The sequence below is a fragment of the Hemiscyllium ocellatum genome, chromosome 1 (genome assembly GCF_020745735.1).
Source record: "Hemiscyllium ocellatum isolate sHemOce1 chromosome 1, sHemOce1.pat.X.cur, whole genome shotgun sequence".
Lineage (NCBI taxonomy): Eukaryota > Metazoa > Chordata > Chondrichthyes > Orectolobiformes > Hemiscylliidae > Hemiscyllium > Hemiscyllium ocellatum.
In genome coordinates this window covers 52,555,299-52,580,040 of record NC_083401.1, presented here as the reverse complement: position 1 = coordinate 52,580,040, position 24,742 = coordinate 52,555,299, and positions in this window count along the sequence as shown.

Sequence of the window (24,742 nt, the reverse complement as noted above, 5' to 3'; positions counted from 1 at the left end):
GAGGGAGTGTTCCCTGCTTGCTAAATACATTTGGATAAAACCTGCAGAATCTCAATCTAACATTAAATTATTCAACTCAAATTGTTTATATTTTATGCATGACATTCTCACGGTCTCAACAAGACTGAAACCATCTGTATTCTGCATAGTCTGTAAAGTGTCTGGTAGTCAACACAGACTTATTCCTGCAACATGCACTTCCATTCATAACTGGACTGTCAATCAACTTTTTTCAAATAGGGTTAATGGAAAACTTACTCATTACGTTCAAGGGAAATGATTCCATTTGCTTTAGTCTGTGGAGAAACCAATCAAATTTTGCCTGAGGCTTTTGCATTTTTCATCTTGTGTTCTGTATACATAGGATCACTGAGTAAATTCAAAATTTTGTCAAACCAAGTTTGTTTGGGTGCAAAGCGAGGTAACTCTGTTTCAGAGGATAGAGTTGGAGCTTCAGCCAGATACAACTGTTCTAAACAATGCACTGAAATCTGGTCAAACTCGCTGGTGACACTCCCAGTTTATATATTTCAGGGTAATGAAGCTCAAAGCTGCTGTCCCATGTTTCCATCATTTTGGGGAAGCAATGCCTTAGTGGTATTATCGCTAGATTAATCTGAAGACCCAGGTAATATTCTGGGGACCTGGGTTCGAGTCCTGCCATTGTAGATGTTGGATTTTGAATTCAATAAAAATCTGAAATTAAAAATCTAATGATGACAATGAATCATTGTCAATCACCAGGAAAAATCCAGTTGCTTCCTTTACCGAATGAAATTGACAGGTTGGGCAATAAATCCCAGCCTAGCCAGTAAAGCTCACATCCTGCGAATAAATAAAAATAAATTCCATCAGAGTATCACTTGATATCAGTTAACCCTCCAGGGGAGTGGCTCGAGTTCACAGTCATGAATGTTCACAAATTCTGTGCTAAGCAAAAATGTAATTTCTCAGTGCACAATAAAGAGAGATTTCTGCAAGTTGCCTTATGGCACTGTCTGACTGTCGATCCTTTTGTCTCCCCCAACATTCTGTCTGGAGAATTTAATGTGGTGTTATAATGACTGTTACCATTCATATCATTATGATTAGTGAATAAAGAGGAGCAGGAGAGAGAAGAATTGTATTTACTTTTTTATGAGCATCATTGGCTAGTCCAGCATTTATTGCACAGATAGAAGACAGAGGGTGGTGGTGGAGGGTTGTTTTTCGGGTTGGGGACCTGTGACCAGTGGAGTGCCACAAGGATCGGTGCTGGGCCCTCTACTTTTTGTCATTTACATAAATGATTTGGATGCGAGCATAAGAGGTACTGTTAGTAAGCTGGCAGGTGGGACTGGTTTGGGTTCTGATATCTGGTCGGCATGGACAGGTTGGACCAAAATGTCTGTTTCCATGCTCTACATCTCTATGACTCTATGACTCTAATTACTCTGAGAAAGTGGTAGTGAGCCCTTTCATGAATTGCTGCAGTCCATGTGGTGTGGGTACGCTCACAATGTTGTTACAAAGTGAGTGCCAGGATTTTGATATTGCAACAGTAATGTTCTTCCAAGACAGGATGGTGTGGCTTGGAGGCGAACTTGCAGATGGTAATATTCCCATACTTCTGCTGCCCTTGTCCTATTAGGTGGTAGATGCTGTGGGCTTGGAAAGTGCCATCGAGAAAGCAGTGTTTCTGCCACTGTGGATAGGACATCAATCAAAATGAAATTCTTGGTGAAAAAAGAAAATAAACGATATGGTAACAAGAAGTTAACTCAGTTTTTGCGCCAACCCCAATGAGGTTCCCTTGACCTATAAAATCTTATTTCCTCATAATGCAGTCATAGAAACATAGAAGGAGAAAGTGAGGTCTGCAGATGCTGGAGATTTACATTCAGAGCTGAAAATGTGTTGCTGGAAAAGCACAGCAGGTCAGGCAGCATCCAAGGAATAGGAGATTCAACGTTTCGGGCATAAGCATTTTGGGCATTCCTGAAGAAGGGCTTATGCCTGAAACGTCGAATCTCCTGTTCCTTGGATGCTGTCTAACCTGCTGCGCTTTTCCAGCAACACATTTTCGGCCCTGAATAGAAACATAGAAAGCAGGAGTAGACCATTTGACCCATTGAGTCTGCTCTACTATTTATTCTATGACCATGGCTGATCCTCGATCTCAATGCCATATGGCAATTTTCTCCCCATCCCCCTTGATGCCTTTAAAATCTGAAGGTTTTGTTCTTGGTCAAGGTTTGTTGAAAGATTTGTAGCTCGGGTGCCAGTTGCAGTTATGGGTATGTTTGCCAAGCTGGAAGGTTGATTTGCAGACGTTTCATCCCCTTTCTAAGTCACATCCTTTGGGGCTGTGAAGTCTCCTGTCTCCTGGTGTACTGTTGGTTGGAATTTATTTGGTTCCATTCCTCCTGCTTTCAGTTGCTGGTTCTGGTTGCTTGTTGCAGTGGTCAGTATGTTGGGCGTAGGTCAATGTGGATGAGTGCATTGTTCCAGAAATTCTCTGGCTGTCCTCTGTTTGGCTTGTCCTATTGTTGTGTTGGCTCAGTCGAATTTGTGGTCCTTGTTACCTGTGTGTGCGGCTACTAGGGACAGCTGGTCATGACATTTAGTGGCTAGTTGGTGTTCATGAATGCGGATCACTAATTCGGCAAAAGTGAGGACTGCAGATGCTGGAAACCAGAGTTTAGGTCAGAGTGGTGCTGAAAAGGCACAGCAGGTCAGGCAGCATCCGTGGAGCAGGAAAATCGATGTTTTGGGCAAAAGCCCTATTCCTGATAAAGGGCTTTTCCCCAAAACATCAATTTTCCTGCTCCTTGGATGCTGCCTGACCTGCTGTGCTGATCACTAGTTGTCTGCCTACTTGTCCTATATAATGTTTCATGGCATGGAATCAAGTAACCATATTTGCCCTGCATATGATGGGTATTAGGTCTTTGGTTCTGGTGAGTTGTTGTCTGAGCATGGCTGTCTGTTTATGGGCTGTCGGAGTAGTCGGAGAAGTCTGGCTGTCAGTTCTGAGATGTTTAGGACAAACAGGCAGACAACTAGCAATCCATATTCATGAACATAAACTAGCCACTAAATGCCATGACCAACTGTCCCTAGTAGCTATACACACAGATAACAAGCGCCACAAATTTGACTGAGATAACACAGCAATAACAGAGCAAACCAACAGAGAACAGCCAGAGAATTTCTAGAAACATGGCTCTCATTGGTAAACACATTGACCTAGACCCAATATACCAGCCATTGCAACAAACAACGGGAAGCAGTGGAAATGAAACCAAGCAAATTCCAACCGATACAATATAGCAGCACTTCACAGGAGGCTCCACAGCACTGAGGATGTCACCTAGAAAGGGGACAAAACACCTGCAAATTAACTTCCCAGCTTGGCAAACATACCCACGGCAACTGCATATTTTTCTTCAATATATTAAGTGACTCAGTTTCCACAGTCTTATGTATCTGTGAATTACGTAGGTTCATTATCCTTTGTGTGAAGAGATTTTTCCTCATCTAAGTCTTAAATAGTCTACACCGTACCCTTAGACTGTGTCCCTTGGTTTGAGTCAATCCAACCAGGGGACACATCCTTCCTGTATCTAAGCTATCCTATGTTAGGATTTTGTATGTTTCAATCAAATCCTCTCTCATTCTTTGAGGCAGCATGGTGGCTCAGTGGTGAGCACTGCTGCCTCACAGCACCAGGGACCTGGGTTCGATTCCAGCCTCGGACAGCTGTCTGGGTGGAGTCTGCACATTCTCCTTGTGTCTGTGTGGGTTTCCCCCCACAATCCAAAAGATGTGCACATCAGGTGAATTGGCCATACTAAATTGTTTGTAGTGTTTGGTGCATTAGGCAGGGGTAAACATAGGGTTGGTGTGGGTTACTCTTCGGAGGGTCGGTGTGGGGCTGAAGGACCTGTTTCCATATTGTAGGGAATCTAATATAATAGAATAAATTCAGGCCCAGTCAAAGCTATCTCCTCTAATGGACAGTCGTGCACCCCTGGTATCAGGTTTGTGAAACTCTGGTGCACTTCCTCTGTGGCAAAATTAGACTTTTTTAGGCAGGGGAACTAAAACTGCATGTAATACACCAGATCTGGCCACACCAAGGCCCAATGGATGCAGTAAGACATCCCCACTTCAAAATGCAAATCCTCTTGCAATGTCGGACAGTTTACCATTTGTCTGAAAAAAGATAAGACAATAAAAATAACAACAGGAGTAGGGTATTTCATTCCTCAAGGCAAAAGTGTGGACTGCAGATGCTGGAGATTAGAGTTGAGAGTGTGGTGCTGGAAAAGCACAGCAGGTCAGGCAGCGTCAGAGAAGCAGGAGAATTGATGTTTCAGGCAAAAGCCCTTCATCAGGAATGAGGTTCCTCATGCTTTGTTGCTCAAACCTGCTCCATCATTCAATAGGATCAAACCTGATTCAATATTTGTCATGCCTTTTTCCCATAACCTTTGATTCCCTTACTGATCAAGAATCTTTCAATCTCAACCTTATATGTGCACAAGGACTCTGTCTCCACAGCTCTCTGAGACAGAGTTCCAAAGACTCAAAACCCTCTGAAAGAAGAAATTCCACATCTGAATTTTAAATTGGCACCTTTTTTTTCTGAGATAATGTCCTCTTGTCTTAGACTCTCTCATGAGGGAAAGCATCCACTCCACATTTACCCTGTGAGCCCTGTAGGAATCCAGATGTTTCAATGAGATCATTTCTCATTCTTCTAAACACCAATCAGTAGAATGCCACTTTGTTTAGCCTTTGCTCATAACACAACCCCTCCATCCTCAGGATCATCCTAGTCAACCTTCTCTGAACTGTCTCCAATTAAAGGATAGCTTCTAAATAAGGGGACCAAAGCTGCTCAAAATGCTCGAGATGTGATCTCACCAAAACCTTGGACAGTAACAGTAAGACTTCTCTATTTTTATACTCCAACCCCCATGAAATAAGAAGGGTGGCACGGTGGCTCAGTGGTTAGCACTGCTGCCTCACAGCACCAGGGACCCAGGTTCGATTCCAGTCTCGGGTGACTGTCTGTGTGGAGTTTGCATATTCTCCCTGTGTCTGCATGGATTTCCTTCGGGTGCTCCGGTTTCCTCCCACAGTCCAAAGATGTGCAGGTTAGGTGAATTGGTCATACTAAAATTGCCCGTAGTGTTAGGTGCATTAATTAGGGGGAATGGGTTTGGGTGGGTTACTGTTCGGATGGTCGGTGTGGGCTAGTTGGGCTGAAGGGTCTGTTTCCACACTGTAGGGAATCTAATCTAAAAACTTTCTAATAGCTGACCGGATTACCTGTGTGCTAATATTTTGTGTTTCATGCACTAGTACTCCAAGTCCCTTTGAGTTTCTGTAGTTTTTTTTATTTAAATAATATTCTGTTCATTTGTTCTCACTTTCAAAATGAATGACTTTGCATTGTCACATATTATACTCCATTTGCCTACTTTTGGCCCATTTTCTTAACCTATATCTCTCCCTAAGCTGTTTGTTCCCTTCTCACAACTTGCCTTTCCACCTATTTTTGTGTTGTCTGTAAATTTGGCTACAGTACAATCACTTTCTTCTTCCAAGTCATTAATGTATATTGTAAGCAGTTGCAGACCCAGCACTGATCCCAATGGAACTCCACTGGTGACAGGCTGCCAACTTGAAAAAGAACTCCTTATCCCCCATTTGCTGTTTCTGCCCATTAGCCAATTCTCTTTCCTTGCCAGTAAACTACTTCCAACGCTGTGGGCTCTTACCTTTTGACTTAATCTTTTGTGTGGTACCTTGTCCAATGCCTTCTGGCAGTCCATATACACACACACACACACACACACACACACACACACACACACACACACACACATATATATATATATATATATATATGTGAGTGTGTGTGTGTGTGTGTGTGTGTGTGTGTATGTGTATGTGTATATATATATATATATATATAATTTTCCAACCATCCAGTCTATTTGAGACTTCCCTGAGAAGCTCTATTAATAATTAGTCAGACATGATACACCTTTCATGAAGCCATGCTGACTCTGCTTGGTTCAGTTGTGATTTTCTAAATGTGCTGCAATTGCTTACTTAATAATTATTCCAGTAGTTTTCCAACAATATATGTTAGGCTAATCAGCCTATAATTAACTGCTTTTTGCCTCACTGTTTTTTTGAATGGGGTGTCACATTGGCAGTTTTCCAAACTTCTGGTACTTCTCCAGAATCCAAGGATTTTTGGAAAGAAATAACCAATGCATCCATTATCACTGTAGCTACTTCTTTTAGGAGCCTAGGATTCAAGTTATCAGGGCCAGGAGATTTATCTGCCTTTAGCACTTTTGGCTGTCTAAGACTACTTCTTTTAGTGATAGTGATAGTATTAGGATAATTCCTCCCCAGTATTCTTCAGTATTAGTGAGATTTTTGAAGTACCTTGCACCAAAAGGATAGGTGCAAAGTGTCTACTTAACATCTCTGCCATTTCATTATTCCCTTTATGACCAAATTCATCAACTGATCAAGTTGCCTTCCCAACTGCTTGCTACACTTGCCTGTCTACTTTAATTGACTGATGTACAAGGACACCCAAATCTCTTTGTCCTATCCATAGTTTCCAATATATCGCCCTTTAACCAAAACCACGCCTTTCCGTTTCCAGAACCAAAGTGTATAACTTCACATATAGCTGTGTTGTATGGCAACTGCCATGTGTTTGTTCACTCACTCGATTTCTCTAAATAACTTGGAAGTCTCATTGCAGCCTCCTTGCAACTCACAATCCCACCCAATTTTGTGTTGTCAGCAGATTTGGAAATGTTATATTTGGTTCATTCATCCAGGTCATTTTTATATAATGCAAATCGCTGGGGCCCCAGCATTGTTCTTTGCAGTAACCCACTAGTCATAGCTTGCCATGTAAAAAATAGCCCTTTTATTCCCATTCTCTGTTTCCTGTCCATCAACCAATTCTTAATCAATGTCAATATATTAATTGCTATCCCACATGTTTGAACTTTTCCCACTGATTTCTTATGAAAAGCCTTATCAAAGCCTTCTGAAAATCCAAATACACCACATCCACTGATTCTGTTTTCTCTATTTTACAAGTTACATTTCAGAGAATGTTAGTCAATTTGTTAAGCATGATTTGCCTTTCAGAAATCCATGCTGCCAAGAGTAATCCCATTAATAATTGTCCAACGTTCTGTTATCATGTCTTATATAATAAACTGTAGCAGTTTCTGCACTACTGATGCTTTCTGTTCTTCGTCTTTTCTCTCCCTCACTTTTTAAAGAGAAGGATTACATTTACATAATCTGTAGAAACTGCTCCAGAGTCTATAGAATTTTGAAAGATGACCTGCAATGCATCCAATATTTCCACAGCCATTTCCTTCAGTATTCTGGAATGTCAGTTACCAGGCCTTGATGATCTGTGACTCTTTATTCCCATTAACTTTTCTTGCACCATTTTTTTTTACTAATACTGATTTCCTTTGATTCCACCATTTTACTCAGCCCTAGGTTCCCTGGCATTTCTGGGAAGTTATTTGTGCCACTTCTGCAAAGACAGAACTAAAGTGGATGTTCAATTCTTTCACCATTTATTTGTTCCCCATTTTAATTTTCCTGGATTTTATTGTAAAGGACCTACATTTGTCTTTAATCCACTTTTTTTCTCTGGACATCCATAGTAGGATGGATATCTAACAACGACAAGTCAAAATATAGAAAGGAGATAGAGGGTTTGGTGATATAGTGCCATGAGAACAACCTCTCTCTCAGTATCAGCAAAGCTAAAGAACTGATCACTGACTTCAGAAAGAAAGGAGGTAAACATCTATATCAATGGAGTTAAGCTTGAGAGAGTGGAGAGTGTCAAGTTCCTAGGCATGATGATAACCAACAACTTGACCTGGACTTTCTGTTTAGAAGCAACAGTCAAGAAGGCACAACAAAGCCTCTTCTTCCTCAGGCAGCACAGGAAATTTGGCATGTTCATAAGGACCCTCAACATCTTTTACAGGTGCACCATAGAAAGAACACAGTCTGGGTACATAACGGCCTGGTAATGGCATTGCCCTACCCAGGACCGTACCAAACTACAGAAAGTAGTGTGTACAGCCTAGACCATTATGGAAGTCAACCTACCATCCATGGACTCCATTTATATGGCTTATTGCTGCAGAAAGGCTGCCAACATCATCAAAGACCCTTCACACCCCAATAATGATCTCCCACAAACTCTTCCATCAGGTGGAAGATACAGAAGCTTGAACACATGCACCAGCAGGTTCAGGAACAGCTTCTTTCCAGTCATTATTAGACTGATGAATGGTCTCTTCAACTTACACTACTGTTGATCTTGTCTAGCACACGTCCTGTGCAACACAATCTGTATGCCTCTGTCTAAGAAGCTTTTTCACCCTATGATCTGCATGTCCTTGCTTACTATAATCTGCCTGTACTGCTCACAAACAAAGCTTCCTACTGTACTTAGGTACGTATGATAATAAATCAATCAAATCAAATATTTATAGAAACATTTCTGGTCACTTTCTATGTTCCCTACCATTGTAATCTCATACTCTATTTTCTCTCTCTTCATTGAACATATTGTTCACTTTTGCTGAATTCCAAAATCCTTCCAAACCAAAGGCTTTTGGAAATTTTTTCTGGTGATTTTATGTCTCTTCTTGGGATCTAATACTATTTAGATTTATTTTTGATTTATTTTTTAAGCCAGTTATCTCATTTGAATGGACCTTAACCTATAATGTTGATAAACATAATTTATTATTTCTTCACATTGGAAAATATGCATCTTTTCATGCTCTATCACCAATAAATAATATGGTCCAAAAACAGCATTGGGAATGTTGGTCAAGTTCTAACAAAAAAAACGTTTGAATCTAATGTCAGTTTAAATAGTTGTCCTTTGTTTATCTGGGCATTAAAAAGCTGGATAGTAGAGGATACGACAATGGTTAATGCCAGAGAATGTTACCAACTTACAGACTCACCTGATAACTTTTGGCTATGGTTTTTGAGGGTGCAAATTAATTTCTCTCTACGCTTCAGGCTCACTGCCTTTATTCCTGATGATGAGCTTTTGCCCGAAATGTCGATTTTGCTGCACTTTGAATGCTGCCTGAACTGCTGTGCTCTTCCAGCACCACTAATCCAGAATTTTAGTGTAAATAAGGTGAACCAAAACTTCGGGAATGCACAGCCTTTTGGAGTCAGCTATCTTAGATCACAGACTCTATCTCTGTTTTGTTCAATATATTTTTGTTGCTACTTTGCCTCCTTATGTTCTTCACAGCTTCATGTTGCATTCAGAGGGCTGGATACTTTTTATGTTTCCTTCTTATGTGCATTAGCACTCTCTTTGGCTTTTTCGCCATAACATGTTTGGTCATTTAATCTATCCTGTCACATAGATTATTTTATTGTCCTTCCCTTTTCACCTAATCCATTGGTTCAAAATCTTTTCATTTCCAGCTTCTTTTCAGTTCTGATAAATGGTCATATCAAGAATATGTAAAATGTTGTCTCTCTGAAATGCTATCTCTGTTTCTCTCTGCAGATGCTGCCTGACATGCTGAATATTTCCAGAAATTTTGTTTTTATTTATAAACCACAAGTTGTTTTTAATTTCAGTGATTTTCTTTTGTGCCAACTTATACATTGCGAAAAAAAATTTAAATGCCACAATCTTAGCGTTCCAAGTGTCATATCAAGTTTATTTTGTTAGCTTTTGAAATGTAAAGAAGGAACAACATTTACCTTCTGGGACATGCAGGTGAGGCTTGGTTTTACAGTGATTCAATCCTAAAGATCAGTTAAGGACAGGGAATAAATGTTGGCCCAGTCAGTAATGCCTGAACTCTGAGAACGAACTTTTAAATAGAATAAGCAGAAAGTGCAGTGGCCTAAAACGTCTCTTCTCACTTACCATTTCATTTGAGTATGTTGTTGATTTAGATTATTTCTTCTTGACATTAGAATGGCAATAAATGCACTTTGTTTTGACTTCCAGAACAACTTGATAGAGCTCATTGCAAAACATAATCTGCAACAAATGAGAGTATGCGGAGAAGATTATAATTTTGTGAAATGGATCAGAAATGGTTGGGAACTTGGAGACAAAGTGTCACGATGTACTTAGATTAGCAGAATGTTTCAAATGAAGTTCCTCAGAGTTACATTGTTAGGTAGGACAGTTAATCATGTGGATGAGAGCTGGTAGAAAGGGGAATTGACAGGTTATCAAAGTGGATAAGAGTACAGCAGATAGTGTTCAATGTCAACTGTAAGATTTGAAGTGTTAGGGTGCTTTGGAAGTCAGAATGACAAATGGAGTGTTTTCTCAAAGATGGTAACTAAGAGCTACGGAGAGGCAAGGGGATTTAGGTATAAACAAGCAGAACTTGTATGCAGTTATGGAAAGTATTTAAAATGTTAATGGAATGTTGGTCTTTATCTTGACAGGATTGCAATATAAAAGTGATGTACTCAATGTTTTAGTTACAAAAGACCCCCATCTGCAATAGGATATTCAGTCTTGGGCATCACACAGATGGAAAGATATTTCAGCTTTGGATTAGGTATGCACACTCACAAGGATTATAAAACATGAATGATTTAATCAAGATGTTTAAAACAAAAATGTAATTTAGTAGGGCAGTTAAAGAGAAACTATTTCCTCTGGTGGAGGAATTCAGAACAAGAGGGCGTAATCTTAAATTTAAAGCTATGAGATTTATGAATAAAATCAGGAAGCAATTTTCACAGAAGGGGTAATCTGATGCTAAAAATTGCTTTCTCAAAAAACTGTGGGTTATGAATGAATTGATTTATTTTTAAAAACTGAGATTGTTGTTTTCACATTGGTTAAAACAAGGAATATGGAACAAAGGTGGGTGAATGGCCTTTGGGTACAGATTAGCCATGATTGAGAGGCCTACTTCTATTGTCTTGTTCAAAGTCAGATATAAAGGTGGCAAGCAGAAGAATCAGGTTTTATTCTTTCACAAGATGCAGCCATTCCCATTTCAGTGCCCATTTGGTGCCTATCTTTAATTGCCTGAGAAGATGGTGGTGAGCTGTATTCTTGAACCAATTCAGTCTATATTGTGTAGGTATACCCACTGTACTGTTAGGAAGGGAGAGCCATCCACATTGAAGAAATGGTAATGCAGTTCCAAGTCAGGAAGTTGTGTGTTCTTGAAGAGGAGCTTGCTCATGGTGTGTTACCATGTATCTCTGCCCTTATCCTTCAAGTAGAGATCTTGTTGTTTGGCTGCTGAGGAGCTGCAGTGCATGTTGTAGATGTTGCACACTGCTACAACTTCATTAGTTGGAATATAGGGAGCCAATTAAACAGGTTGCTTTGTTTAGATTGTGTCAACTTTGTTAGTAGTTCTTAGAGGTGAATTCATCCAAGTAAATGGAAAATATTTCATTACACACCTGATGGTGTGGCTTGTAGATGATGGACAGGCTTTGGGGACTCAGATGCATTACCCGCCAAGGCATTCCCACATTCTGACCTATTTTTGTAGCTACAATATTTATATGGGGCCAGTCCAGTTTATTTTCTCATCAATGGTAGCTTCCAGAAGATTATTTGTGGGTAATACAGCAATGGTAAGATAATTGAATGTAAAAGGGATGTGTTTAAATTCTCTCTTGTTCGAGGTCACTGCCTGACATGGACATGGTGTTTGAGTATGAAAATAGACAAGTCCCCTGGGCCGGATGGGATCTATCATAAGATCCTCTGGGAAGCAAAAGAAGAGATTGCCAAGCCTTTGGCATTGATCTTCAAATCACCATTGTCTACAGGAATAGTGCCTGAGGACTGGAGAATAGCAAATGTAGTTCCCTTGTTCAAAAAGGGTAGTAGAGACAACCCTGGTAATTACAGACCAGTGAGTCTCACTTCAGTTGTTGGTAAAGTGTTGGAAAAGGTTATAAGAGATAGGATTTATAACCATCTAGAAAAGAAGAATCTGATCAGGGACAGTCAGCACGGTTTTGTGAAGGGTAGGTCGTGCCTAACAAATCTTATTGAGTTTTTTGACAAAGTGACCAAACAGGTAGATGAGAGTAAACTGGTTGATGTGATGTATATGGTTTTGAGCAAGGCGTTCGATAAAGTTCCCCACAGTAGGCTATTATACAAAATGCGGAGGAATGGGATTGTGGGAGACATAGCAGTTTGGATCAGTACTTGGCTTGCTGAAAGAAAACAGAGGGTTGTAGTTGATAGAGCATGTTCATTTTGGTGTCCAGTTACTAGTGGCGTACCACAAGGGTTAGTGTTGGGTCCACTGCTGTTTGTCATTTTTATAAATTGCATGGATGAGGGTTTAGAAGGGTGGATTAGTAAATTTGTAGGTGACACTAAGGTTGGTGGAGTTGTGGATAGTGATGAAGGATGTAGTAGGTTGCAGAGAGACATAGATAGGATGCCGAGCTGGGTTGAGAGGTGGTAAATGGAGTTTAATGTGGACAAGTGTGAGGTGATACACTTTGGACGGAGTAATCAGAATGCAAAGTACTAGGCTAATGGTAAGATTCTTGGGAGTGCAGATGAGCAGAGAGATCTCGGTGTCCATGTACACAGATCTCTGAAAGTTGCCATCCAAATTGACAGGGTTGTTAAGAAGGCATACAATGTTTTGGCCTTTATCCATAGAGGGATTGAGTTCCGGAACCAGGAGGTTATGCTGCAGCTGTACAAAACTCTGGTGCGGCCACACTTGGGGTATTGTGTACAGTTCTGGTCACTGCATTATAAGAAGCATGTGGAAACTTTGGAAAGGGTGCAGAGGAGATTTACTAGGATGTTGCCTGGTATGGAGGGAAGGTCTTACGAGGAAAGGCTGAGGGCCTTGAGGTTGTTCTCGTTAGAGAGAAGAAGGTTGAGAGGTGACTTAATAGAGACATACAAGATAATCAGAGGGTTAGATAGGGTGGGCAGGGAGAGCCTTTTTCCAAGTATGGGGATGGCAAACACGAGGGGACACAACTTTAAAGTGAGGGGAAATAGGTATAAGACAGATGTCAGAGGTAGCTTCTTTACTCAGAGAGTAGTAAGGATATGGAATGCTTTGGCTGCAACAGTAATAGATTCACCAAGTTTAAGTGCATTTAAGACGTCATTGGACAGGCATATGGATGTACATGGAATAGTGTAGGTGGGATGGGCTTTAGATTGGTATGACAGGGCAGTGCAACATCGAGGGCCGAAGGGCCTGTACTGCACTATAATGTTCTATGTTCTATGTGCTTAAGTGACATCATCTCTGTCACTCCCACCCCTTCTTCAATGTTAACTCCTACAGATGGCATACAGACAGCATCTGCTGAGAATCATGTAACTGTACTACAGGGCTAAAGATGCATCAATATATCAAGCATGATCAATTGTATTTAAGAGGTGATACTTTAGTTTATTTCTTCTCTGGTAAGGAAGTGACTATTGATTCTGTTTGCATTAGCTTCCAGAGGCATGCATTACCTATCAGAAAAGAAAGATCTACAAGGAGATTCAATACATGGTTTGAAATATATGAAGGGAATTATTAGGATAAAGAGGAAATTATTATTGACTTTGGTTGAGGAATTAGTGATGGATGTGTATTACTATCATATATCATAATGCACATATCTGCAGGTATGAATTCATGTCACAGAATGGAACCCTGTGGTGCTATAAAACTTATAGATAAAGAGTGGCAACACAGGTAATGTCAGAACCCGTAAAATCAGACTTTACACAATAATGTTTCTCTTTTTTAATTAAAATGGTATATGAATGGTTAATAACACACAGTTCTGACTTTGAATTGGATTTGGTATCATAACAAATATATGATGAGTGACGTTTGCAGTGATCTCCATCTTGAGCATAGGTCCCACACCAAATGAAACAAATAGCCTTGTATTGGATCCATTGGATTTAAGCATAATAAAAATATGTATTTAGACAATATGGCATGGTAGCAATTTATGTTAGAACACCAATGCAGTGTACTGCAAGTGGTCCCTAATGGAACATGAATTATCCCATTAGTTATGTGCAGCATGACTTATGATATTGCATAGAAATAAAGTAGTGTATTGCAGAGAAGGAGGCTATTTAATCCATCATGTCTATGCCAGCTGTGTGGTATAACACTCAGGATTATTCAATATGTCTTTGTTACTTTTAGTCTTGACTGTTCCAGTCCTCTTCTGGCCAGTATCCCATCTTCTCGTCTTCATTATGTTTAGTTCTTCCAACCCCTGCTGCCCATGTCCTAGTTTGTACTACGTCCTGTTTGCCTATCATCCTTATGTTTGTTGAAAAACATTGAGCAATGTCTGAACTTCAAAATTCTCATACTAGTTTTTTTTTTAAAAGTCCACCATTGCCCCAACCCTATCTAGGTAACCTCCTCAACCTTTAAAGTTTTCTGTTCTCTTCTAGTGCTGGTCTCTTAAGCTTTTTTCACTTTTAACCATTGGTGCCGTTAGACACCAACACTCTTCATTTGGTAATTCTCTTAACCTCTCTACTTCTGTCCATATACTCTTTTAAAAATAAAATAATTCCTTAAAATTGAGTATTTGGCCAAGTATTTGTCATCTGTCCTACATCACCTTATGTATATATTTTGTTTGACAATGTTCCCATGAAGTGCCTTGAGACAGTTTTATTTTTTTTTCACAGTGAATACGAACTAGGAGCAAGAGAGGCCGCTCTGTCATGTAATGAGATCATGGCTGATGGATTTTATCCTGAAGTCCACACTCCAGCATATTCCCCAACAATCTTTCATCCCTTTGGTAATCAAGGTTTTGGTAATTTCCCTCTGCCTTAAAAATATTTGAAGGATCTGCATACACTACCTTTTGTGGAAGGGAATTCCAAAACTCTCAGCTGTCTGGGAAAAATATGTTTTCTCATCTCAGTTTTAAGTATAAATATGACTTTTTTATTGTTGTTGACTAGTAAAGATTTCTGTGTGCATCTCCACTTAATGGTGTTCTTTGGATTAGGTAGACAAATTCATTCCTCTGATATCCATTGACTTCCTCACCAAGGTGGAAGTACTTGTGCTTGTATCACTGTTATTTTAGTATGTAAGGTAGGACAGAGGCCAGTGTGCATATCTTTGTATTTTTGTATTTCCAATATCTTACTTTCATACTGACACAAAATCAGCTTGGTTTTTGATGCTGCAGTAATGTGGCATTTCCTGGTTAGAAAGATGGACAGTAAATTCACCTGTTTGGAGGTGATAATTTGGAAGTGTACCTCCGAGTAACTTTCATGTTGATTGTGCTTCAGTGTTCTGGCAGCATTGTGTGAGAAAATAAATGGCAGAAATGGCTTTATATGCTGAAGGCCTTGGTCAGTTGAGTGCCCAAAAGCCAGTCTGGCAGCTATCCAGTTTCCATGACAACCATCAAAATGATTGGACATCACTGTCATGTTAATGGACCTGACCACTTGATCCATGTTTGGCAGTATGGCCACCTGCTTTGTGCAAAGTCCTGACACAGGTTGGAGTTGGGTTGTTCTACACTCTGTGACATTGTGTATAAGCCTGCTGGCAGACTGTCCTGTACTACCTTGTGGTCATCTGTCTTCTTATTTGGTTCTGAGTTCTCTGCATCTCTGCAGCAGAGATAATGCATTATCTCATTCTGTGACAGACTGGAATCTGCAGTGTCCTTTTCCCCCAGCTTCACTCTGACACACATCGAATATTTTTTTCACTTGGAAGTCTTAGCTGAAGATCTAAAAGACCAATGGCTGCAGTATCTAAAGTGCTGCTTGCTGTGTTGAGATCAAATTACATTATCACTTCAATTTCTAGCCTAGTAATTGTGTGATTTCGAAAAGCATCGGGAGCCTACAGTTTCGCATTGCTTTCTCCATAGCAATGCCTTGGTCAGTAAGAGTTAACTTGTCAACCAAACAACATGATGTTTCTCCTGTGGCATAAGTTGTTGTGATCATTTGAAGTTTGGTAATAGTTGCATTTCTACTGATGAATGTGATTAGATGAAAAGCTTCAGTAACATGTATTTCTTCACAGAAATCTGCTTCTCTACTACCAAGCAACAGTCTGATATTTCTCTTGCCAAGTGCCTTGGAACATTTTACAATACTGAAGACATGAACTGATTACAAGTTACTGGGGGAAGAAATGAGACCAATGGTTGCTGTCTGTCAGTGCTGTATCTCAGTGGCCTGGTTCCATTTTCTGTGGGGATTCCAATGAAGGTAATGTGACTTGAGTTGAAATAATTGCCTTGGGTGATACAGTTACCAACTTTACAGAATCCATTTGAGAAGGGGGTGAGATGGGAGGGGTTTGTGGCATGGTTACTGGGATGTGGAATTATTTTGAGAAATATCTTTGTTGTTAATGCCATCACCCGCCATTCTTGCTGTTGCTGGGCACTACCTCAGCATGGAAACAGATCTTTGTGGAGAGAGATGGTTTCTTGGCTGTAATTAAGGAAAACGTGCATCATAACTGCCATTTGGTGAGTCATTCACAAGGAGAATGTACAAAGGTACAGAATGTTACAGATTGTGGCTGACAGTCTGCAAAACACAAGCCAAAATATTCTTGGAAGAATCCAAATCTAAGACAAAATGGTAATGGACATTGAAGGTGTTGCTTTGTGAAATTAATGATTCTTCAACCTTCTGGAAAATTGGCACAATAATTGTTTACATAATTATCTTCGTATATAATTATGTTAACCCCTGTATGAATGTACTGAGTATATCTTTAATATAAATTTTGTTCAATAATATTATTTTAAGTAAAGGTGTTTGAAAATGATGTTTTATCTAAGAAATGAAGAAACACTTCAGGGAATATAAACATAGATTATGTTGTTAATTCCACTGACAAGTCAACACCATTCTGCCAAAGTACACATTTTGTCACACTCACAGGCAGTATGCCCAAATTCATCTCGAGTACAGTTTTGCTATTCCAACAAACATTTCACTCCTGGCTGTAAACTAAACTATGTGGAGTTAAAATTCAATGGATATTTATTTTTTGGTCTATGTTTCTGCCAGCTAAACATGCCAGAGATTTTCAGCAGAAGGTACATAGACAGCCTTTCAGTTTGTTCCCTATTTTTGGAAGGTGTTTCCTCTTTCCGGTTTTACCGTATTTTCTGTCCACTGCAGACGACTCCTACCATCAAACCTCCTGGAATCAAGAGACCAGGCAAAGCTGAGAAACCTCTGCTTTTGTGGTTAGCTTAAAAACAGACGTGATTTGAGAGAGTGACTGAAGTGACGTAATCTTTTCCTTCCCTTTCACCTCTTCACACCCAAGTACCAATGATTCACTTCTGTGTGATGTTACAATCTAGTGGTTTCTCAAGAACTTAATAAATGCAGACAACTGATTGACAAATTCATTCTGCTGATCTCTGTTGTCTTTCTTGCCAAGAGGGAAATACTCTCTCATACTTGTGCTTGTGTCACTGTCATTTTAGTGCGAACTGCTAAAATTTGAAATTTGCAATCTTGTGTGGGTTTTTACCATTGCTTTTCTTGGCAGAAAACTGATCTTCATTATTCATTGCTTCAGAAACCAGAGGCAGAAAACTGATGAGTTTTCTTTGTGCACACTGCCATAGGTGTTGGCTATTAGTGCAACAGCCACACAAGATAAAGACTTGGGGGTTTTAATGGCCAGCAGTGAAGGAACAGCTGGCACCATTTATCAAAAGAACCGAGAATGCTGTCAATCACAGACAAAAATAGAGATGGCTGGAAAAGCTGAACTCATGAAAAGCCAGAACTGCTCAGCTTTTCCAGCCATCTGTATTTTTGTTTTTCACCATTTTACACCATTTATTGGCTTATAGCTGCTCACAATTGCCACCCATTCTACTTCTTGTTATCAGCAAAATGATGGACATTGACAGTGCTCTCCAGCTGAGGAATATTCTATTTTCTGATCAGCAGTTTGGATCCACTTTTCTGGGCTTTTGAGTGGCAATGTAAAGCTATTGCAAACTCATGTCAGCATGGCATTCTCTACAGGGGCTCTAGGACCCATGTGATAGCTTGTGCTTTAACCAGGTAGACTGAAGGATCCTCATTGGTCTCGAAGTTGATCTACTTTGTTTTGGTATTGGGGGCTGCAATTCACAATCTGTTCATGCTCATGGTTCACAGTGTAGCTGCTCCTTCTCGTTTACCTGATTGTAACGTTGGTCTGGGCAGGACCAGTGCTGCTGGCTAGTAAGTGTTTAGGGGATCAAAAAGCATATGGTGAAGCCAGCATGCTCCTTTTAAAGGCAATCTGTCCCTCTGCCAGGTGCTATGTGATTGGATTGCTGCTGAATGCTACTTCTGCATAACTGAAGAAGAAAATTATGTATTGGGGAATGGAGAGGCCCCCACTAGATTCATGTATGAAGCTCTGGAGGCATTAGTCATAGAGGCAAACAGGATGACATGGTTCCCTGGAGAGCAGGAGGGCCACAAAGCTCTCAGTCAGAAGGAAATGGCAGTAGGTGGTGAAAGGTCCCTGCAAGAGCTTGGTCCAGAGAATAGTTCTGAGGAAGGGTCATTGGACCTGAAGCATTAACTCTGATTTCTCTTCACAGATGCTGCTAGACCTGCTGAACTTTTCCAGCAACCTCTGTTCTTGTCTCTGATTTACAGCATCTACAGTTCTTTTGGTTTTTATATAGGCCCTGTCTGTTTGGTACCATATAAAAATTGATTTAATACTTACCCTTTTAAGGGCAAATCTGTGGATTGGGCTGCTCACTGTCCTTAGGCCTAGCCTCTCTGTTGACTCCTTCATCATCTCCTCCTGAAAATGTCAAGGGGGATGGGGAAGTTCAATCTCCCACCAAAGTGGCTAGCAACCCCAGATATAATGTGACAATGAGACCTCCTCTGTTTCATCGAAGTCTCGCCTGGTTTCTCTCTCTGCACATGCTGTCAGACCTGTTGAGCAATTCCACCAATATCTCTTTATATTCCTAAAATGTAAACCTTGATATGCCTTTGGATTTCTGTAGCAAAACAGCCTATTGCATCACGCTGACATGAGGACAATTTAATCTGTATTTCTTCCAGGTGAATACATCATTGATAGGGAGAGATGAAATATCAGAATTTCAGAATGACCTGAACTAACTAAGAAATTAGTTTACTGTGTAATTGAAGGTAACTCATAAAGGAAATCAATTTTGAGAAGATTTGTAGCTCAGGTTGAGGTTCTGGAGATAGGTTTGCTCAAAACCTAAACGCATAAATAGAAAGTGGGTCTTGCAACAGTGCTTCATCCAGAGGCTCACTGATAATGTTACCTAGTATAGCGACGAAACATCTGAAAATGAACCTTCCAGCTCAGCGAGCAAACCTACGTCCAAGGAAATAAATTATCTATACATAAAAAAAATCTTACTGGGACATTTTATAATTTGAAATAAAATTTCTTGTGTCTGACATAATTGTGTCCATTGTATGGACATAGTACAGGAGTCCCACTTATTGGAGAAACCCATGAATAATCTTCCTGCTATTTGCAACAAAGAGTGATTGTGAGAAATACAGCTCTAACAGGCAAAGTTCCAGCTTCTTACAGTCCATAGTTTAGAACAGAGATGATGAACTTTTCACATGAAGAGCGCTATTTCCTAATTCACTTCTCCAAATAACTGAAATACCTTTGTTATTGTGTAACATGTTATTGTAGTTTGAAACCTTGTTTTGTATCGCTTAACTAGATATTTTAATTCTATGAAAACATGGTAACTGCATTTGTCACATTACAGATCAGTCTGACTGAAAGCTGGTGATCTCGTCATTTAGACTTGAAGCTTTGCGCTTTCTCTGGCTGGTTTGAGATTTCACAGATAACTCACTCAGAATGAATGAATTTGTATTTTTGTAATGCATTCATGTATATGAGATGAAGAGAGAAATATCATTGTGCTCTTCGTAACCCATTGCAAATCTGATGTGAGAATGTATACTGGCATGCCAATGTCTTTTTGCCTTTCACCATTAACCAGGCAGGTCAGCTGCAGTACATACTCGCTCGCTTGGGAGATCTCCCCACCTTGCACCAAAGTAATAGATGTGCCACTAGCTTTCATGTCCCTTCATACCTGCCTCTGTTTCATTCCAGGATGAAAACAGCAGCAATCAAACATGAAAGAGTCAAGTGGACTGCCTGACATTCGGCTCCTCACCCGTTATGTGGAGGGGATCCAGACTTTGACTGTTTGAACGGTTGGTTGACTGTGTCCAAGCACCTGGACTAGTATCAGAGGCTGTCCTTGATCAAGATAGGTACCCAGCCCGCTGACCAAAAGCTGTCTCACTTAACTTGACTGAGGAATGCTGAAAACCATGACACATTTCCTGGCTTTGTGTCTGCTAGATGACATGGCATTAAAGCAGTACTATTAACCTGATATCTCTGGCTGAGGGGCAAAGCACAAAAGGAAAGGAAAGACAACGCAAGATACTTTGAGCATTCAGGTAGGGTCAAAGTGAATGAGTGCTTTGAATGCAAGCAAACAGCCCAGAAATACAGCCTGGTCCAGCTATGTGCCTGTCCCGATATACAAAGTGTCCTTGCTTCAGCATTTTAATGATGGTTGCCACTGCACCAGGAGGTACAGTATTGAAGCACACATGCATTCTGAAAATAGACTGGAAATGTGCCATAAGGTATCTTGGAAGTAGGCACATGCTGGTTGCCAATGTCTGCTAATATGGGATATGTGTACCCATTGCCCACAGAGCATGTCCTGAAATGTTATACCCAATAGCCATATGGAGGCCCTGTTGGAGCAAGTCAGCAGATGCCTGCTCTAACTTCCATGTCAAGTATTCTGTGCACCTGGTTTACTCACAGCGAGTTGTAACGTGGGAAACGTGGTGAGACATGCTGTAAATAAGGGTTTTAATAGTCAATAATCCCCCTTGTAGGCAATTTTTCTCCCTAGCGAGAATTTCACCTTGATGCCTGGAACTTAGTTAAAAGATACAGCAAATTGCTTTTGACATCAAAATCGGCGTCAGCAAACTTCCTGCATTACTCTGTCACCACAGGTCTTTTAAGGTAAGTTACAACCAAGTTAGTAGATGAAATTTAGTGTTTACAAATAAAAATACACAAGATTCAATTTTTTTAAAGAAACAAACCAAAGTTAACTGGACAAGCTTAGAAAAGTAAGAATTGACAATAGATGGATAACTTACTCTAAAATCTGGAATTAACATCAGGTAAATATGAGTTAATAGACAAAATAGAGACATAGAGTCAAAGAGATGTGCAGCACGGAAAAAGGCCCTTTTGTCCAACTCGTCCATGTCAACAAAATAACCTAACCTAATCTAGTCCCATTTGCCAGCACTTGGCCCATATCCCTCCAAACCCTTCCTATTCATATACCCATCCATTGTAATTTTACCAGCTTCCACCACTTCCTCTGGCAGCTCATTCCATACACGTACCATCCTTTGCATGAAAATGTTGTCCCTTAGGTCCCTTTTAAACTTTTCCCCTCTCACCCTAAACCTATGTCCTCTAGTTCTGGCCTCTCCCACTCCAGGGAAAAGACCTTGTCTATTTATCCTATTCATGCCCCTCATGATTTTATAAACCTTTATAAGGTTACCCCTCAGCCTCCGACGCTCCAGGGAAAACAGCCCTAGCCTATTCAGCCTCTCCCTGTAGCTTAAGTGCTCCAACCCTCATAACATTGTTGTAAATCTTTTCTGAACCCATTCAAGTTTCACAATGTCCTTCCGATAGGAGGGAGAACAGAATCGCAATATTCCAAAAGTGGCCAAACCAATGTCCTGTGCAGCAGCAACATGACCTCCCAGCTCCTGTACTCAATATTCTGACAAATAAGGGAAAGCATACCAAATGCCGCTTTCACTATCCTATCTATGTGCAACTACACTTTTAAGGAACTATAAACCTGCATTCCAAGATTTCTTTGTTTAGCAATGCTCCCCAGGACCTTATCATTAAGTGTATAAGTCCTGCTCTGATTTGCCTTTCCAAAATGCAGCATCTCACATTTATGCAAATTAAACTCCATCTGCGACTCCTCAGCCCATTGGCCTATCTGATCAAAATCCTGTTGTAATTTGAAGTAATCTTCTTTGCTGTCCACTACACTTCCAATTTTGATGTCATCTGCAAACATACTAACTATACCTCCTATGTTCACATCCAAATCATTTATATAAATGATGAAATGCAGTGAACCCAGCACCGATCCTTGTGGTACACCACTGGTTACAGGCCTCCAGTCTGAAATGCAATCTTCCGCCACCACCCTCTGTCTTCCACCTTCAAGTCAGTCTGTATCAAAATGGCTAGTTCTCCCTGTATTTCATGAGCTCTAACCTTGCTAACCAGTCTACCATGAGGAACCTTGTTGAATGCCTGACTGAAGTCCATATAGATCATTTTCACTGCTCTATGTGGACATATATCTCACAGAGCACTTCAAATAGCACATGTGGTCAAAACAAATCTCATTCCTTTACTTATGCACTTACTCAGGTCGAACATGTGATGAGCTTCTTCCAGCAAATGCACATAATGTGATTGTGGTTTTCCCTGTGTTGGTGCATGTAATATATACCACAGAGAATTGGGATCTTATTGAGTTAGATATCTGGAAGTTTATTATAGTTAACAATTTACGCTACATTGATCTCACAGACTTGCACACCCAAATTGCATTATAGAATCATCAATCATACAGTACAGAAGTAGACCATTCAACCCTTTGTGTTTGTAGCATCACCAAAAAGAGCTACCCAGCTCATCCCACTCTCCAGCCCTCTCTCTATGGCTCTCTGACCATAGCTCTCTGGCTCTCACTTTTAAACATATTTCCAACACTCTTTGAAGCCTCCTATGGAATCTGCTTCTACCACTCTGCCAGACAGTGCATTTCAAATTCTATCAACTCTCTGAGTAAAAACATTTCTCCTTATCTCACTCCTAACTCTCTTGCTGACAACTGGTGGAAACATAATATCCTTCTTTACTCTGTCACAATTGTTCTTAATTTTGAACACCTCAATAAGGTCATCTCTTAATCTTCTCTGCTCCAATGAGAATAGGCCTAATTTCTCTCATCTTCTCTTGTACCCAAAATCCTTCATTCCTGGCATCATTCCAGTCAATATGTTTTGAACTTTCTCCAGGTTTTCACATCCTTCCTTAGATAAAGTGCCCAGAACCAAACACAATACTTCAAGTGTGGTCTGACCAATGACTTATAGATTAGTAAATGATTTGCATCTGACCTATTCACTGACTGGCTGAGTGACTGTTCACTGACTGAGTGCACAGAGTGAGATGCAGACCCTTTGTACCAGAACATCACATGGCATGATGTTATCTAGCTGTCTTAGAGGTATAGTGCTTTTCTGGGAGGCAATGTCCTCTTGTATTATCGCTGTACAGTTATCCAGAAACTCAGCTAATGTTCTGGAGACCTGGGTTTGGATCCTGCCATGGCAGATGGGTGGAAGTTGAATTCAATAAAAGAAAATATCTGGAATTAAGAATCTATTGCTACCATGAATCCATTGTCAGTTGTTGGGAAAAACCCATCTTGTTCACTAATGTCCATCAGGAAGGAAACTGCTATCCTTACCTGGTCTGGCCTACATATGACTCCAGACCCATACAATGTAGTTGATTTTCAGTTGCCCTCTGAAATAGTACAGCAACTAATTAAGTTGTACCAAAGTCTGTTCAAGGTTGTCTAGGGACAGACAATAAATGCTGGCTAGCCAGCAATGCCCACAATTCCACAAATGAATTGTTTAAATCACCAAATAAACTGAAACGAAGAAACCATCTTAAGCTCCACCTATCTTCGTGATGATGAAAGAAATCAAAGAATGTGCATTCTGGAAATGCTTCATTATCCTGACACAAAAACAGAAATTGCTGGTCAAACTCAGCAGGTCTGGCAGCATCTATGGAAAGAAAGCAGAGTCAACATTTTGGATTTAGTGACCTTCATCAGAACTGAAGAACAGTGACTAGACCGGGAATGTTAACTCTGCTTTCTCTCCACAGGTTCGGCTAGACTTTTACTGAGTTTCTATTTTTGTATCATGATGATGAAGCTTGCTCTGAGCTGTCCTTAATCTGGCCTTTAGAAATTACTGAACATCATTAAGTTATCATTACCGTAAGCTTTGAAAAAAATCACAGCTTTTCACCAAGCAAGCTCATCATCTGTTTCTATAATTCCAACACTTCAGTGCTGATCCAATAAACTAATATGGGCAACCTTCTGAACTGCCATTTGTTTTAGGCATTCTGACAATCACTTCTTAGCTATTAACTTCTTAAAATAATATGAGCCAAATCATGTAAGCGAATTTGACTTCAAGGTGGTGTAACACAATTAGCCAGTTTTCATCTTTTTGAAGTTTAATTTCTAAAATAAAAAATTACATTCTAAAATACTTGGCAAATAGTGTTAAGGAGAATCAAAAGGGATTCTAGAAATAAATTATGGAGAAAAGGGTAACTAGGGCCCCTTAAAGATCAGCAAGGCCACCTATGTGTGGAGCCACAGCAGAAGGGGGAGATACTAAGTGAGTATTTTAAGTCATTGTTTAGTGTAGAAGGACATGGAAGATAAAGAATGTGGGGAA